At 38.0% G+C, this 19,812-nt stretch overlaps 1 long non-coding RNA gene across 1 annotated transcript in view; it reads left to right on the top strand.

The window, feature by feature from the left end:
- LOC102479536 (uncharacterized) overlaps positions 1-19,812 on the top strand; it is an 81,972-nt gene that overhangs the window by 987 nt on the left and 61,173 nt on the right. The gene's annotated exons all lie outside the window — the stretch shown is intronic.

Genomic DNA, 19,812 nt, shown 5'->3' with positions numbered 1-19,812 from the left:
TACTGAGTAACTCAGATTAAAGAGAAGATTTAAGCTAGGTGGGTTACCTCAAGCTATCAAAAAAATTAGGGTTAGATATTAAGAATTTTTTCACAGCCTGAGGAAGTCCCTGCTGCAGGAGCAGACTGATTTTATTTGCTATGTTGATAGCCTCCTTCTTATAGAGGGAATGCAGGCATGCCATTATCAGGAGGGACATGTTTGCAGTGAGCTTTGCTCTCTGTTGTTTTGGTTTCATTTCTTTAAGGATGCTGTTTGGGGAAACATGTCTATTTTTTGTGTATACTTAAAGATGATTTATAAAATCGAAGATTATCTAAATAATCTAAATTTGTATGTGCTAACAAGTAAGCATTTATGTTTTAAATCTGTAATTAAACTTTGATTGATGGGAAATAGTCAAGAGATAATGAAAAAAATAAATGAACGAGTGTAGTTGATATTCTATAAAAGCATATTCAGCATGGAGTTATGTTACATTCAGAATCTACTAAATAAAGCTATCATCTAGCATGGCCATCATTTTGGAACTGTGTATGGAAGTGAATGAGGCAAAGTAAATAAATAAATCTAACAAAAAAGTGAATGAGAAATATTGGCAATGGTCTCTAGAATACCTTAATTGAGATTTTAAAGAAGACAATCTTTACAGTTGATACTATAGAGACTTATTTAAAAGTAACTAAAATCTTTCCTGATCATGTATCCATATACATAATTTGCTAAAAGTTTATTTGCTGTGTATGAGATTCATCACATAAGAACCAATCAAATGTATAGTTTTTTAGTCTTCAAAGCCAGTGTGATTTCTGTATCAGTAGCAAACCTAAATTTTCTGGAACACTGCAATCAACGTTAACCTAACACCATATTAGCCTTCCTTTTCCTGGACATACCATCTCAACTTAGAACCTTAAACAACCAAATTCTAAGATTAAGAGAAATGTGTAGGGGCCAGCAGGTGGCTTGCTGGTTAAGGTGCCAGCCTACCACATATCTGACTATGATTCAAGTTCCAGACCTGGTGGCTTGCTTTCCCACTTTCCTTCTCTCTCTCTCTGTCCCTCTCTGGCCAAATTAAAATAGTAGTAATAATAATAAATAATAATAATAAATAAAATTAAATAGTTCTTTTTTTAAAAAAAGACAAATATGTAAAAACACAAGAAAAACTACATATTCACAGAGAAGGGAAGTGGCAATTGAAAGGAATGCTTCAGTGCCTATGGATAATAAAAAAGAAAAGGGAAAAAAACCTCTGTTGCTTGCCTGGGAGGGCCCCTGTGATGTGAGCTGCAACGAATATTCTGCATATGTCTCCATTTTGTCAAATCTCATTAAAGAGTCCTCCTGCTTTATGTCAATTGAGCTGTCCAGAAATCATTCATCATTTTTAGTGTAGAAAAATTATGTGGTTATTTAAATAATATCATATTAATGTTAAAGTTCAGCTGTCATTTAATAGTATGGCTTAATCAGATGTAGCATTTAGGAAAAATAGTTTATTCAGGCACTATGTGCCTTTCAGGTTGGCAGATTCAAATAAGGATTTATGGGTTTCTAAACCAGTGTATTTCTGTCCATGTTTCTGCTTGATGTACCTCACCCTTTAGTGCAAGACAGTGTAGACGGTTATTTCAACAACTAAAGCATCTCCTCATATTGTGTTTGAATAAATTTGCAAGTCATTTAGAAAGGGTGAAACACAAACAACTTCTGCAACCCTTTGACTGGGCTTTCTGTAGAGAAATCTTCCTAACGCAGTTGTTTCGGAAGCCTACAGAAGAAAATTACTCTGGTGAAATCTACTTGGGATTCTCTTTGTAGGCAAACACAGTCAATCACTGACTCATCTCCTTTTGGGATGTGTCTAGAGTATTAACAGAAATCAAAATCTCCAGATGGACATTATCTTCTGCTATGTCTGAGCCAACGAAACTCTTAAGTCCACCTATATCTGTATATATGACAGTATTTCTTACTAACCACAGCTGGGACCTTGTATCAGTCAAGATAATTAGTGTTTTTAATTACTGTAACCTAAGTCTGTAGGAGCCAAATGCAGGTGATGATTTTGTTTTAGTTTTGAATTTCTATTCCACATGATATTCAATTTATTTTAGAATTGGGAAAAGGCAAAAACAGTTTACCAAGGTCTTCATTATTTCATTTTATTCCCTAGAAAAGCAATCTCCAGAAAAATGGAGTGAAGGTTTATATACCAAAGCCTTTTATTTAATGCCCTGATTTTGCTTTCTCGGTTACATCCTTCCCATTTACATGGCATTTGCTTCCAGCACTGGTAAAATTTTATTTCAGAAAAAGAAGCCACAGTCTCTTATTATTCTTCTTACTGAAGCAGCATAGCTACATTAACAGGCGCTTCTGATTTAAGAAATATTATAATATTGAATCATATGCTCATCTGTCACCCTCACAAATGTGTAAAAGAAATTAGTGTTTACCTGCATACAATATGAGCTTATTTATTTTCATATGATAAATTCTGTGTGGCTCAGAATAGTTAAATACTCCACAATAAACCAAACCAAGGAATTATTTTATTTAAAAAAATTGTGGGTTGTTTTAACTTTTTTAACCTAGATCATTTTTAAATTTGTATACTGAACAGAAATGGTATGGCATGGCCCCTCATGTGGGTCATGTTAGTCTGGAAAGTGAACCGTCTGCCCTAAGGATAAGTCATACCATTGTTCTGTCAGTGCTAAGGTCTATACACATGTCCACTTGATCATCAGTAAAATTCTGGTCACCAGAGCAGATGGTGAAAATGAAAAATAAAAAAAAAATCAAGAAATACTATGTTTATAAAATCCAGCAACCACTAAATAACCTTCTACCATGCACTCTTTTTATTGTTTTATCAATTTCAAATAAGGCAAAAATCTATTTCCTTTCTTCCATCCTTTCTCCTTTCCTTCTTTTCTTCTTTCTTATGTTTATTCATTTACTAAGTCAATATTTTTTCCTGTATCCAGATATGGGGATCTTCAAATGAAGCAATTTTATCCCTGCCTTCAAAGTACTTGAGTGTAGTAGAAAATTTGTATATTGTGGGTGGGGCCAGCAGATGGTGTGGTAGTTAAGGTGTTGGACTCCCACATGGCCAGCCACATTTCAAGTCCTGGACCTGGTGGGTTGCTTTCTCAACTTTCCCTCTCTCTGTCTTTTTCTTTTTGTCTTTCTCTGATACACATGCCTTATAACAAAATTTAAAAATAATAATAATGATAAATAAAAGTAAATAAATAATGTTTTAAATGTGCAGTAGGAATTTATAAAATTATTTAATTCTCAAGGAAGCTATTGAGAATTCTGCAACAATTCCAGTTAATCCTTCTCGATCATTAAGCAGGGCACCAGAAAAACAACCAATATAAAAGAATTCTGCAACAATTCCAGTTAATCCTTCTCAATCATTAAGCAAGGCACCAGAAAAACAATATTATAAAGTATGACTTAAATAGCTATAAACTCAACATGTTTGAAAGAAAATTAGGGAAATTGATGATGATTTATGGAATTATAACACCAGCAAGTTTTGAAAAAAACTAAAATGTATAAAAAATATTGAGACATATCTAGTTTAGTGAGATATCAACTGATTCAACCAAAAAGAGATTATTATTCATGTAACTACAGTATATTACCACAAGAATATCAACTGATTCAACCAAAAAGAGATTATAATTTGTGTAACTACAGTATATTACCACAAAAAAAAAATAAGGAAGAAAATTGGTCCATTCAGAATTTTGATAGTAAAATTTGACATCAGAATACAGATATCGCTGATTGTCTGGAAAACCATTTTTCTTCTGTCCTGACATAAGATGGAAAACTACCTAGGGACAAACTGTTTATTTCCTGGCTCTGTAAACAGTTTTAAATAAAGCAGAATTCAGATGGTAATGAAAATGGTTATTAAGCAAGTCATGATGTGGAGGCTGGAACTAAGAAAATAGACTTTTTCATTGACTTTCACAAAGTTTGATTATTTTAATTGGTGTGACACAAATACCACTAGAAGGCTTAACTGTTTTTCTTCATTTACACGCATTAATGTGCACCTGTGTGTGTGTGTGTGTGTTTTCTGTACATTTGGGAAGTCTTAGATCAAATACTGCTGGTAATCAATGAAAATTAAAATAGAGATTTTCAAGATTTTTATTCGGAAAACAAAGAAGTTATTATCCTGTTCTTTTTACCTCTGAAAAGGTAATTATTGATCAGTAATATATATTTGTTTGTGAAAGTCAATATATTTGTTTCTAAAAGCATCTGAAGGATTCTTTGGGGAACGTAATGAAGTTATAATGTGCGCTCCTGTTGACATAAATTTGGAGGACATTTTGTAATATAATCATAGGTTGGCTCATCTGCTGTTAGTGTCTTTGCTGGCAAAAGACTTATAAAACAAAATGGCATGTATATTGTTTTTAAAAACAACACCTTCTCTTGGGCTGACCTGCAGTCTAGTGGTTAAGAGAGTCCTATCCCACATGGGTGACTGCAGTTTGAATCCTAGCTCTGGCAGATTGAGAAACACATTGGGTGCTTGTGCATGTGTGCCCCAAATCCCAAAAGGTGGAGAAAGAAAGGAAAAAGTATTGTGGTATAACTATGCCGCATTGGGGGATGCTTTCTTACTCTTTCTCCCTCCCTCTCTCTCTCTCTCACACACAAATCTTCTCTGCCCATAGACGAAAAAAAATCATCTTTTCCGTGTGATGATCTTCATATCAAATAATTTCCTCTCACCCCCCATACAAGCTGTGTTTGCCTTAACCATTTCCATACACAGGCGCGGACACACACACATCAGAATGTTTCCTTCAAAAAGTGAACTTTGTTGCAGCATGTATGTGGTAACTTCTTCACTAACAGAGCTGCTGAGAGGTCTTTTGTCAGTAATGTGTAATATAAAGGAAGCAGACAGTATTAAATGTGTTAACTCGGTGCTACTCATAACTACTATTTCACATACGTGTTTTTGTCAGAGTTTCTTTTGAATCAATCTTGGAAATAACAGCCACCTCTTGCTGCTTTCACGTTTATTTTAAACATGGTCTTGTTGCTTTGGTAGACTGACAGGTAGAACATCTGGAAAACGTAAATGTACTGTCAAGCGGATTCCTAAGGGTAAATTTATCAGAAATGCCAACACATGAATGAAAGCTATAGAAATATGATTTTGTAAAAATAAGATTATCCTTAAATATGCCATGGCTATACGTTTAAGCTACTGTTAAAACACACTCTTTTTCCCTCCCTCATTTTGCCCAGGAAACATTTTGTTATATTTTAATTGTTCTTATTATCATGTCTAAAAATTCAACAGTAGAGGGTTTTCAAGACTTGTGAGAAAAATGTCCTTGAAAATTTATTCTCAATTTTTATACACTGAAAAGGAATTTTCTCTCATAGTATTTCCCTTCTCTCTCTCTCCCCCCTCCTCTGTTTATCTCATTTCTCCTTCTTGGCCAGTTTTTCTTACTAGTGATAAATGTGGGCCTGACCTGAATGAAGTTAGCATAGCAAAATCTTGACCTTTATGCTGTTCTTCAGCTCTTAAACAAGTCCTTATTCTTTCGGAATAAAATTATTAAATTTGCTGTAGATTCTTTTGACATAACAGATTTAAGATCTCAGCTAGAATAATGCTATTAATACAAAGAGAATCCATACCATACTATGGCCTTTCATAACCAAACTCCTTTGTATGCTCTCACTGATAGCTCCTAGGTAGCAGGCACAGTCCTTGGTATTTGACGAATGTTATCTTGTTTCATCTTCATGATGACTCTAGGTGGCAAATATTATTACTTCCATCTTAAGAAATACGGGAAACTGTTGTGGAATATCATCAGATTCTATGTCAATCATCTCCCTTCAGGGCCTGATTCTCCTACTGGGCTGGGGACTATTACCCTTCTCCTCTGGGGAATTCATATCCTCGGGAGTTGGTCAGATTACCATTCTGAATGTGCAATGAACAAACCCCAAAGGATCCCCCAGTTAGAATGGGCTGCAGGTTCTCAACTGCAGCTGCTGTGTGCCAAAGGAGTTCCAAGTAAGGGTGTTCTTAAAGAGCACTTTAGACTTGTTTTATTTTTGAGCACTGACTGTGTGGCATTAACCAGATTCCCAACAGAAAACAACATGCAGCAAGATTCTATATTCTGGACAAGTATCATTGTTAGCAAATTTTATTTCATCTATTTATTTGTTTTTAATTTGTCAAAGGGTACGTGTGCTCACCAGAGACAGAGATACAGGGTGGGAGAAGGACAAAGAACCCCCCAGCCCAGTGGGGCATGGTCACACTACAGTCCCTTCTCCTCTGTTTCTCTACCATGTTGGGGTTTGGGCCATACACACACATGCGTGCAGTGTGTTTTTCATACTACTGGACCACACAGTTAGCCATGTGAGATCTGGCTGCCTCAACCACTAGGCCTCAGGGCCGGTGCACAAATATTAACTTTATGTCTAATTTACATCTAACTCCAGATCACCCGAAACCTTATGCTCTTTGGAGAAAGCAGCCCTGGCTTTGTTTAATTATTCAAAATGAAGTTTCTGTGTACACATAAGAGACATATGTTCTAGTAAGTGCAGGCTCTGGAGCTGCACTGTTTCTGCACTTTCTAGCTATTCACTCTTATTTTTAGGAGAGAGTTTTGTTTTTGTTTGTTTGTTTGTTTTTGCTGTAGGGTGCATGTGCTCACCAGAGAGAGACAGAGAGACAGAAAGCAAGAAATCACCCCATCACCCCCCCCGGGGGGGGGATATGACCACACCACAATTCCTTCTCCTCTTGGGATTTTGGTCACACATATGCACTGGGTGTGAGTTTTAAGCCGCCGGGTTTGGGACTCTAGTGGCGGTCAACTACATGGGATTCCAGTAATGTAAACATTATGTCAGCTGCTGATTCCTCTAACTTTTGGCAAGAATTTTTCCTCTCTGTACCTCAGTTTCCTTGTCCGTAAAACAAATGTTGATAGTCCTTATCTCAATAATTCTTATGAGAGTTAAATGAGTGCATATATGTGAAATGCATTATATGTAATAAGGTTTCAATAAACACTGAAATTTATCGACAGTATTATCATTGCTCTAAAAATAAAAAAATGTAAAATTGGGAGTAATGACCGGCAGGTGGTGTGGTGGTTAACAATGCTGGACTCAGGGGACCAGCAGTTAGCGTAATGGCTATGTCACTGGACTCCCACATAGTCAACCGTGGTTCGCGTCCCAGCCCCAGTGGCTTAAAACTCACGCCGGGCGCGTGTGTGTGCGTGCCCAAGATCCCGAGAGGAGAATGGAGAAGGGATTGTGGCATGGCCATCCCCCCTGGGGGGTGATTTCTTGCTTTCTATCTCTCTGTCTCTATCTTTCTGGCGAGCACACGTGCCCTAGAGCAAAAATCTCTCCAAAAAAAAAGGAATGCTGGACTCAGGACCAGCAGTTAGCGTAATGGCTATGTCACTGAACTTGCATGTAGTCGACCACAGTTGGAGTCCCGGACCTGGTGGCTTAAACTCGCGTCAGGTGCATATGCGTATGTGCCCAAGATCCCGAGAGGAGAAGGGATTGATTGCAGCATGGACATCCCCCTGGGGAGGTGATTTCTCGCTTTCTGTCTCTCTAAAAAAAAAAAAAGTTTAAAAAAAAAATTCCTTAAAAAAAAAAAAAAAAAAAAACCTGGGAGCAAAATCTAAAATCAAATGTTAATTAATAGTTATTTTAGGTTGGAGGGTTTTTTTGGTTTTTTTTTTGTTTGTTTGTCTTTTTAAAGAGAATTTTGCTGTAGGGCCCATGTGCTCTCCAGAGAGACAGAGAAACAAAAAGCAAGAAATCACCCCTCAGGAGGGATGACCATATTGCAATCCATTCTCTTCTCTTCCTCCATTCTCTTCTCAGGATTCTCATGCACATGCGCCTGGTGTGAGTTTTAAGACACTGGGTCCAGGACTAGAAACATAGTCAACCACGTGGGAGTCCAGGACCTTAACCACTACATCACCTGCTGGTCCCTTGGTTACTGAATTTAAGTTGACATTATTTTTTCCCCATTCCCAGAGTTTTTAGAAACTTTTGCAAAATTAAAAATTAATAGTAATAATAATAAAATCCTATCTTTTTCCTATGCTTCTGTTTCTGTAATGGTGCTGCCCTGCTCCCTTCCCTCTAGGACCTCATTCAACAACACTTCTTTTTTTTTTTTTAAGAGGTTTTTGCTATAGGGCGCATGCGCTTGCCAGACAGACAGAGAGAGACAGAGAGACAGAAAGCGAGAAATCACTCCCCAGGGGGGATGGCCACGCTGCAATCCCTTCTCCTCCATTCTCCTCTTGGGATCTTGGGCACACACACACATGCGTCCGGCGTGAGTTTAAGCCACTGGGTCCAGGACTCGAACCGCGGTCGACTATGTGGGAGTCCAGCAACATAGCCATTATGGTAACTGCTGGTCCCTCAACAACACTTCTTGAACCACTCATTCATGCTCAGAATAATACCCAGAGAAAAGCAATCTTCAGGCTTGGACTTCTTCCTTTTCATTTGGACTATTCAGGGAGGGGACCCTTCTAGTTGATCTCTCTGCCTTTTCTTCTTTTGTGATGTTCGTCTAAATATTATTGGCCAATTTATCTTCTAAAGAGCAAAATGATCTCTCTCTTCCTTACTGAGGAACCTCCTAGGCTTTCCCATCTCCTGCTGATGCAATATGTCCTCCTTAGCCTAACCTCAAAGGCCTTCCAATGAACTGTCTAGCCTTGATTGCAGCTACTCCCTCAGGAGAGACTCTACAGCCCTACTGGAGTTAACTACTTCTCGTCTCTAAAGCTAGCCTTAACTCTACACTAAGTCTAATTCTTTATTTTTAAGTTCATCCACTTATTAGTCCCATGAGCAATAGAGACACAGAGAGAAACAGCACCCCACTAGGGTCCTGACCAGTCTGAGATCATGAGCAAGTGTGTACCCAGCATGCCCAGGGAGATCTTCAGACTCAAATCAGGGACCCTCCTGTGTGAGAATGCATTGCATCCTGCGGCTGCACCACCCAACTCTTCATCACCTCTATACTGTGCTCCACCTACCTGGAATGATCTCCTTTGCCCCCTGTATTAGTCAGAATCTTCTGGATGCAAGCAACAGAAACCCAGGTCAAACTGGCTATCAGTAAAACAGGGAGCTATATTGTCTCATGTAACTAAATAGTCCAAGGGCAGAAGTGACTTCAAACACAGGGGAATCGAAGGGTTCAAACAAGGTCATCAGGACTGGGTCTTGCTCTTTTCATCTTTCATCTCAGATCTCCTGTGTATAGGTTCCACCCTCTGGCGGCTTCTCCTCATGGAGACAAAGCTTTTGCCACTCTCTCAGTGATACCAATTGAATATAGTAATTTTTTTCTTCTCAATAGCATGGAGTCTTATTGTTTCTGATTGGTAAAAATCTGGTTAGGTAAAAATCCCAGTAATCTATGATCTGATGTTCTAGACAGGAGACCTTGTAAAGGGGTTACACAAACAGACTGAGAGTGAGCAAGGCATAGATCCCCCAGAAGAATCTGAGAGCTTGCCAGGAAGGTAAATAAATACCAGTTGGGCAAAAATGATGTATGTTACCTTTGCAATATTCCAGGTGAGCTTTTATCAATACTCTGGATCTGAGGTAAAATAACCCTCTCTCCATCAGGCCTTCATCAGTCTCATAGCCAGAAATGATCTGCCCTTGCTCTGGCCCTTCACGATAGTTTGTACTTCCCATGAGGCACAAGTATCTTCTGTTTTACATTGTGTGTATTGTAGTTTTTAGTAACTATCTCTTAATTTTCTTCTAGTTCTTTTTTTCTCATCTACTTGATCCCAAGGAGGATTTTTTTTGTTTGTTTGTTTGTTTGTTTGTTTTGAGAGAGAGGTATTTCTTATGGGGTGAGGGCACTCACTGCATAGACAGAGACAGAAAGCAAGAAATCACCCCCCCCCCAGAGGAGATGGCCACACCACAATCCCTTCTCCTGCAGTCTCCTTTTGGGATTTGGGGCATGCACTCACATGCACTCAGTGTGAGTTTCCAGCCACTGGGTCCGGGACTGAAACCGTGGGAGTCTAGCAACATAACCATTACGCCATCTGCTGGTCCCCCCAGGAGAATTTTTTAAGGTCTCCACAGTATTGTACAAGCAGCTGAAGTAAATGGGAAGAAATACAAGTGGAAGACAAAACAAAGCCAGGGTATCACTTTAATGCCCCCAAAGTGTGGACTCTCAATAAACTCTGTACAGATTCCTAAATAGGCTTACAGTTTCCTACCTGATGGCAAAGCAGGAAATACAGGTAATCCACAGAGTTTTGTTAAATGTAACTAACCTTAGTTGAGTCCAAGCATAGCCTTCTTGCCCCAGAGATAGGCCCTTGGTAAACTATTGATAAAAGGACAGTGGAATATGGTGGTAGAAATCACAGTGCATCCCTGAGAGAATGAGGAGTACCTATCGCACCAGTTTTCTTCAGGTCAAGCCTCTCTCTTCAGGTCAAGCTTCACTTCTTTGGATTTTTAGCTGCTCAGAGTCAGGAGCCTTGTGGAATTCAGCAGAGAGCCATGTTACCCTAGTATAGGCCTCAATAACGAAGAATCTTTGGAAGAATGGCTAAGAATAGTTTCAGTGTTGGTATCTAGGTCCACACGGGTAAAAGTCAGTGGAAACCCTGTAGGGTTTGGTTTGTTTTCTTTTTGTTTGTTTGTTTTTGTCTGTGCCATAGAGCTCCAGCACTGGCCAGACAGAGAGGGAAGGGTGGAGGGAGAGACAGAGAGAAAGAAAAAGGGATAGTGGGAAAACACCCCCTAGGGGAAATGACCACATCGCATTCCAATCTCTATTCTCCTCTCAAGATTTTGGGCACAAAAAATAAAAAATAAAAAAGATTTTGGGCACACACACACACACACACATGCACCCTACATGTTTTTGAAGCCACAGGGTCCAGGACTCGAACCACACAGTTGGCCATGTGGGATCTAGCTTCCTTAATCTCCATGCCACCTGGTCTGCCCCCCTGCCGGTATTTATCTGTTGTACTTCAACAACATGTAAACACATTCATTCAAAGATAAAATATGTAACTTCATAGCAGATAATATTTTTCTCCATTATTTAATCACAGTAGAGAAAAAGCATCATATGTTTTACTTGATTGTGAACCACAATTTGACCTAATTCTTGAATTACCCTTCTTTTATGATTTTCCTTTTTTCCCCAGGATACATGCCATGCTTTAATATGATGTAGAGTATGAAGGGTGCACTTTACCTTCACCATCAATGCCTTCTCTAAGCACAGCCTTGAGCTGTTAACTCAAAGCAAGGAGCCACAGGCCTTTCTTATAAGCAAGTAGTGGAGCCCTCAGCCCCCCCTTGTAAATGGCTATTTATTAACATATACCATCGCCAAACAACGTTTTACAATTTCAGGCCCCCACATCATTACACCACTGTCTGCTCCATTGTAAGTTGAGGGAGGCCTTTGGCCAGCTGTTTCATTAAATGCCAGAGTCGGTGAACAATATCTGAACTTTATAAATCGAGAGCTCGGACTTCTCTCCTCACAAATCTCTCCCTTCTTCTGCTGCCACTGCCGCTGCCACCACCACCACTACCACCACCATATTTTTTTGTTTGAACGCTCACATTGTAAATTAGCGTATTCACACATCAATTTTAAAAGGCTGGCTGTGTTATAGGATGGGACAAAGCAGGCTCAGTAACAGCTCATGCACAGTGCAGGTGGTCGAGCTAGCTGCTACCCAGATCAAAAGTCAAACAACTGTGAATCTGCTTTTGAAAGTGCAGTTAGGGAGACAAGGCCAGGCTTATCTGCACAAACAAGAACGAGTTATAGATATACATCACAAACGCAGAAGGACAAAAGGGGGTTTCATGATCTTGCAGGGAAGGAAAACCTTCTAATGCTGACAATTCTGAGGGTATCGCTAGAATATGTAGCTTGTTTTTGTTTGAGGATTTTTGTCTATAAAATTAGTCTTTTATTATGCAGCAATTGATAATTATTACTTATGCTTTGGTGCTGTTCCTAAAGTAGCTTGGAATTTTTTTAAGCCACCTTTAGGGCAGGAAATGGCTTCTTTTCATGGTTGCATTTTATTTTTCAACAGCATTTCAGGACAGACTCCTATTTATACCACACAAGCAGTTTTGTCTGTTGTAAACAAAGTAAGTGGCTGGGAATTATGCTTTCCCAGAAATGTTTTCCAGGGAAGCCGTAATAGGAAACAACTGTGTCTATCTTGAGACTTCGTCATCTAGGTATTAAGAAAGCATTCTTTGCTTTCACGGGAGAGAACACTGTTAAAAAGTATGTTCGATATCCAAAAGTGTAATTAAACTACTTCTTAAATTGCAGAGTTCAGCCACCTTGCTAGTATTAATTGAGGCTGTTTTTCCTTTTTTATTCCATACTGTCTCTAACATTCTCTGACATGCTAGAAATGACATGATAAAAATCATAAGCACTTTTTAACCCTGATAGCTTTTTTCAGAGGCTAGCAACTTCTTTTACAAAGTTAAATGAACGAGGCTAGCAACTTCTTTTACAAAGTTAAATGTTCTTTGGAACTCTATAGTATGAATACCAATGGGGAACACCAAAATGGTGGATTTTACCAAAATATTAAAACCTGGTTGAAGTGCCTTATGCCTTAGAATTATTAAAAATAAAAAATAGAATCCTAGCTTTCTAAACTTTTATAATTAACTTAGGAGAAAGCTACTCTATGGTTCATCTTCAGGTGCCTTAAAGATTTATTAAGAGGAGAAGCAAAAACAAACCTGACAACTTTTTCATGTCCAGATCAGTTAAAAGGGTCTGAATCAGATCTCCAGGTGCTTTCATGAAACCATACCGTCACTGTCAAGTCATAGGGCGGTGGGTCCCATACTGAGGTAGGCTTCTCAGATGCCGAACCACTGGAGGTTTCTGAAAGTTTTTGTATATATGTGTGTATATATCTCTTTGGGAATTTTCCACTTAATTTCCATAAAATTTTCAAAACAATCCACAACCAACTCCAAAAAAATTGAGAAATGAGACATTGTTATAGAACTACATCCAATTTTCTGCCTAAATACCACTTAATTACTTTGACACTCTGGCTTATTTGAAATGTGTTGGCCTACAAGAAACTCTTACTTTGAATTCATCCACAAAATTCAACAAGAAACTGAAAAATGCAAAGATGTCATCTTTAGGAACTCAGATCATATCTCAAATATAAGTCCTTTAAGAAAATCAGAACGATTAAAACTTTCATAGTTTATAGGACACATTCATATACGTTATTTCACTTACGGTGATTTTCCTAAGAATTCTACAAATTGTTGTTAACCTTTTTATCCTCGTGTTATAGATCATTGAGACCTATAGAAGTTGAGTCTTGCCCAAGGCCTTCCACCAATATGGGGCAAATCTTAAACCAATGATTTTAGCCACAGAAACCATGTTCTTAGCATCTTAGCAGTAATAGTAATAGCATTGGAATCTTTTTCAGCAACAAACATTTAAAGTTGATTGTATAGAAGAGAATATATATTAGGCATCCTTGAAGTTACAACAGTCTCAAAACTCTATTCCCAGGTGACTTAATGTCTAATTTGGGAGCCTTAGTTTACACATTTTAAGAAACAGCAATGTATGGTGACTGGTGCTACATGGGGAGTGAGAGCTCAGTTTGTAGCAGATGACAGGCCTGGCTAGGCAGGCAAGACGTCACAGAGAAGATGGCATGACAACTGGGCCTGAAAGCTACTGCCCAATTCTTAACCCACATACAGGGTTAAGATATGCTTTCCTTGTCATGAAAGCTTCAAGCAATATGTCCCAGCCTCAGAATTTGATTGCTAGAGGGTAATAGCAGAAAAATATTTGGCCACAACTGTGTGTTGAGGGTCCATAGGAAATTAACAAAACAAACTCTAGGCTCCTCTGCTCATTAAGTTAATTATAAGGCCAAAGCTTCAATGATACCTTTGCCTCAAATTAAACTCACTGAGTTTTTTATAAAGTGTGATGGAGTTTAAGATTTTCTTCAAACCCAAAAGGCTTAAAATCACCTAAATAGTTCTAGTTATAATCATGCAGAACCTTTTCAAATGGTGTGCTCCAATTTTAGAAAAGTTTTGATAATTTTTACATACTTTGCTAAAATTACAAATTTATAAAGCTCCATAACTTTCAAAATAATACAGATGTTGACTCTACATATTGTATCGATGGTTTATGAATAGATGCAAAGAATGTTAGCAGAGTACATCGATTATTTTATTGTAGCATATTTAATAAGTGTTTCACTTAAAATATTGAATATTGTTATGTATTGCAATTAAATCTGTCTCATCGAATGGGCTTATAGAAATTTAGTTAGTAGTAAACTTGCCAGGCAATAAAGAAAGGCATTCATTTTCTATTCTGTATACATGATCTGAAGCCATAGCCTTTAGGTCTTTTAATCTGTTCGTTCAAGGCCAGGCTATTTATATGGATAATTTTTAAAGCTTCTGTATAAAGAAAAAAAGAACATTTTATTTATTCACTGGGGTTTTTATATGCCTTGAAATTGCATAGATAAAGTATTTTCAAGCTCGTGGATCTGGAGGAGATAAAAGGTCTCTTATTTTATATGGCTTTATGTAAGCTTTTCAAATGTACAGTTTTCTCATGACTAGAATTTTTTAAATACAACATTATTTTACTATTATAGCTGGAGTTTGATGTGGGCATTTCTTTTTGCTTCCCTGAATTACATTTGTATTATGTGTTTAAGATTATTTTTATTGCATTTTACCTTCTGGATTTTAACAGTTTTTTGGTCATTATTGTCAGAGAAATTAATTTACCAATCCTTGTTTTTAGTATGGGGAAGCTATTTAGTATGACTGAAATACTAAATATTATACGTGAGTAGAAAACTCAAAAATCAGATTTAAGAAACAGTGAAAGATATAAAACATGGCTTTGCAACATCATGTAAAGGTAAATATTTACCTCCGTCTTTTTAAGAACTTTTGATAAATCTGGTGGACTGTGAAAAAAAGAGATATTTTTGAACTCCGGGGGCGACAGGATCCAGACCAAATTGTGGGTGAACATTAGCTGCTGTTAGCTCTGCCATGTCAGGGCCAATGAGCAGCTTTCCCTGGCTGGAGCATTCCCAAGCTATCACGGCCATCAGACAGGTGGGGAATAAATATTGTAGAATGGTGGGGCATTTGAAGAGCGAGCTCCTGATCCCCAGGACTCAATTTGGACAGGCTTCAATTGGAGCAAACAGGTGTTCCTGGGAGGAACTGTCCTCAGATGGCTGGGGGGTGTGCGACTCTTTCACACACATAAAAAGTTCCTGTTCCCTCTGCCCGCAGGAAAATTAGAATTAACTACAGCTTTTTCTTTTGAAATGGAAAAAGAGAAATAAAAATATGGCACCAGGTTTTGGCTCTGGTTGGATTTCCATGGAGCATGCTATCTATGATGAATGATAAAAATTCTTTAAGCAAAGCAACCATAAAAAGTTCAACATTGGAGATGTTGTTGTAAGTGCAAATAATCTTTTTACCGAAAGATATGCCTAGAAACAGAATAGGGTTTTTTTTCTTCCTTTATTCATTTTAGTTCATTTACCAAATATTTTTTGAGCTCTTGCTATTTCCTAATCACCGGGCTAAGTGCTAGGGATAGAGTCTAAGACATAAAGAGGCTCTGCCTCACGAGCCTTAGCCTAAGTTTTTGTAATAGCAATTGGTTGGAACAGGAAAGCGAGCCTGCATGGTCTTGGGGAAACTGTTGGGAGAATGGGGGTGCTGGCATCAGGAAGGTTTTGTTTTCTATCATAGCACCTTATGGAAGATAGGAGTAATCTGGGTTTTTTCAGGCATTCTTTTTAAGTCACCCTTTTCCTTTATAAAATATAAAACAGAAGGTCAAGCAGTGATGTGGTGATTAAGGAGTTGTATTCCCACATGGCAAACTCCACAGTTGGACCTGGACTCTGTGGCTTAAAGATCATGCCAAGTACATGCGCATGCATGCCCAAAATCTGAATCACTCCCTGGGGGAGTGATTTCTCTCTTTTTCTCTCTCTATCTCTATCTGGCAAGCAAACATGCTCTATGGCAAAAACCTAAGAAATAAATAAATTAAATTAAATTGTAACATTAAAGAAATTTTTTAAGAAAAATTTGTTTTAATCCCTCTACCTTGAAACAGACTATTCCCATGGTATAGGTAGTCCTTTCCAGTTTTTCAGTCATATTGCTTTTATCACCTATTACATCATTAACATTTCTTTATAGTCTTCATACTTGTGTATTTTCCTACTTAAAAAAATTATTCTAATAGTAAAAGTTTTCTAAATGTCTTATATTGTAGGGGGGAAAAAGACCATCTAGAAACAGAGAGAACATTATCCATCTTACAGCCTAAAGGTGGCAACAAAAGTTATGGCATATTTCATTGCAGTTTTTTCCCATGTATTTAATTTATATTACAACGTGGACAATTTTGTATTCTGCTGTTTGCATTAAGATTTTTGTAATCATTGTTTGTAGTGTTTTATAGTATTTTCTCCTAGAAATATTTCCTTTATGTTTAACATTTAATTTTTTGGCTAGCTTATAAACTATACATTAATGTCCTTTATCTTTATTCATAGATTATATTATCTTATTAGTGAGGCATCCTTGAAGAGAATAAATGCTCATTTCTTGCATGATTTCTCCATTCTTGAGTTCTTAACTGTCTAATCTTGCAGTCAGCTGGGCTATATCGTTAAGTAACTTTACAGGAATGGTATATAATTTGAATGTATTCTGATTCACATACAATAATTGCTATCAGTTGTATATATGTGTCACACATGTGGGTATGTATTATATATGTATGTATATAAGCACATACACACATACACATATAGATCCTACCAATCTTAGGGATTTATAGGTATCTTCTGGCATTCAGTGTTTTGGAGTAGACCAATTTATGCTATTACATGTAATGAGTTTATAAGCTTTGTTCAGTTTTGTTTTTCAAAATGTTATGAATTGAACAGTATAGCCAGGGTGTTTCTAGAATATGAGGTCTTTTACATATTTTGCATGGGTCATAGGAACTTAAAGCTGTAAATTCAGGTCTTCTTTCCTCCTCAAGGAAGTTTTCTTTAATCATATCTTTCATTATTGCTACAGTTTTACATTTTTCTGAATCAGAAACACCTATGATTCTCACATTAGACCTCTATTTTATATATCTCATAGCTTAATCACTTTTTTCCTTCTTTCCCTAATTTTAAATTTATCTTCAGCATCATCAATTTCACTCTTTGAAGCATTGCTTCTATTCTTTCCTCAGAATTATGTGAATATTAATTCTGTTGTGTTTGCTGGCTTCCCTGATATATTTTCTTTATCTAATCCATTACATTGCTTACATTTTATCTTCAAGTCTCGCAGGTTCTTACCTTATAGTTTTCTGCCTTCACTATAAAGGCGGTACCTTCAGGCTGCTTTTATTGAAGATACCGAATAATTTTCAAAAACATCCTTTAGTTTGTATGGTACGTAGTTTTCAGAATTACATTTTTCTCTGAATATTTAAGGTTATCGTTTCCTTTTTATTGTTTTATAGTATCTTTTTTCTATCATTCTCATGTTCTGAGTTTTTTGTTTGGTTAATTTTTAAAACCTCTTGGATCTCCAAATGTATAGCATCTTTATACACTCAGTTCTGTCCCTGTTCCTTTTATTTCTGGATTGTTTCCACGAGAATGCAGCGGGACTACTTTGTTCCCCCACTTCTAGACTTTAGCATCTGAACACCCCTCATGTGCACATTGTCGTGTCTTTCACAACTTCATCCCTCCTACCACAAAAAAAACTTTTTTTTTTACTTATGAAGACCCACTTCCTGGATTCAGTGCATCACACCATAGCTACCCACCCTATTGCTATCTAATCTTGACTTACTGTTTTCCTGGGAACTCTAGTGTACACTGCATGCAAAACAGAAACAGGGTGGGGAGTGTGGAGAAAGAGGATTGACTGCAGCAGTCCAAACACCTCCTGAGGTAGCATCCACCCCTAAGAGTAATAGCTTCTTGATTCCTGGTGGTTATATACCTTGCACCTTTTACCTAGTAGAAGACTTTGTTGTAGGAGGTGGCACAAACCACTTAAATTTCTTTTTTTTTCTTTTTTTGGAGAGGTTTTTGCTATAGGGCGCGTGTGCTCCCCAGACAGAAAGAGAGAGACAGAGAGATAGAAAGCGAGAAATCACCCCCCAGAGGGGATGGCCACGCCGCAATCCCTTCTCCTCCATTCTCCTCTTGGGATCTTGGGCACACACACACACGCGCCTGGCATGAGTTTAAGCCACCGGGTCCGAGACTCAAACCGCAGTCAACTACGTGGGAGTCCAACAACATAGCCATTACGCTAACTGCTGGTCCCACCACTTACATTTTTTTAACCCATTTTATTTTCGTAGTAGAAGAAAATCCTCCCATGCTGTGGCAATTTATGATACAAGTTTTCTGTGTTATAAATGTTCATCATCATCTGTTTTATCATTTGACTTTAATGGGCACTTTGACAGAAGAAGCATCGGGAGTCTGGGCCAGGCACCATTTTAAACTGGAAATTGTGGGTGAGCTTTCAAATTACCCTAGATAAGGTAGCCATACAAACTATTTCTGCCGTTCAACCCTTGGGCCTGTATGCCTGGGTGGTCTTGTTTTAACTATTGCTATTTAATTATTGATGATTTACTGACACAAGGCATGGCAGCCTTAGGGAAAATGAAATCCCTTGCGCCAGTATCTTTAAATGAATCTTCTTTGAGGTTTAAGTGACCCTCTAAGTAATATAGTAAGGCAAGCTTTAGGATGCCATTCCAAATCCTGCCTGGCAACATCCATATCCCTGTTCATTGATGAGTCTACCATGCACCTTGTACATGAGGCACATGTACACTACCTGTATTTCCTAACATGGCAGTCTCATACAAGCCCCATACACACCCCTCCTAGATACCCTCGTACATTCCTATACTCCTCATTTCCCTTCTGTTTCCCTCACGGGGAAATCCTAACCTCCAACAATAAAAATGACTTATCTTCAGAGACGGATTTCCCCTACTGATGCTCTCATCATGGGAGGCATTTATTCGGAAAATGGTCATTCATTCCACAAACATATGTAAGGCACTCTGCTGGGTATATAGGAATGAAGGATAACTCTTCCTTCAGGAAATTCACATCCTACTCAGAGAGATAAGTCAGAAGAAAAAAAAAATCACTCACTCAAGATGGATGGTAAGCAAAAACCTCAATGCCCAATTCCCAGGGGCAATATCATTGCCAGTTACGAGGAATAGGGGTGGTTTCATGGAAAACCTGATATGTGTAATGAATCGCTCTTGAAGGAGTGGTAGGATTTACCCTGGAAGAGTTAGAAGGATTCTAGGTTAGAGGAATAGCATGAACAACGACAGGGAGACATGGCAGTAATTCACATCGGCTGGTTGTTATCAACACTAATTTTTGTCTTTCATTTTCAGATGTTCCCATTTTAACAGACGTGTGGGTCACCTCCTAACACACGTTTGCAGTGTATACAATTGCCATCTCTTCCCATCTTTTTCGCCATCAAGTGGATGAAAGGTTGCCTATCAGATAATGGCTTGGACTACCTAGACTCCATTTGGGGGGG

The sequence above is a fragment of the Tupaia chinensis genome, unplaced genomic scaffold (assembly GCF_000334495.1).
Source record: "Tupaia chinensis unplaced genomic scaffold, TupChi_1.0 Scaffold140534_1, whole genome shotgun sequence".
Taxonomy (NCBI): Eukaryota; Metazoa; Chordata; class Mammalia; order Scandentia; family Tupaiidae; genus Tupaia; species Tupaia belangeri.
Note: the sequence above shows the minus strand (reverse complement) of the source record. Positions and strands in the feature narration are given on the sequence as shown.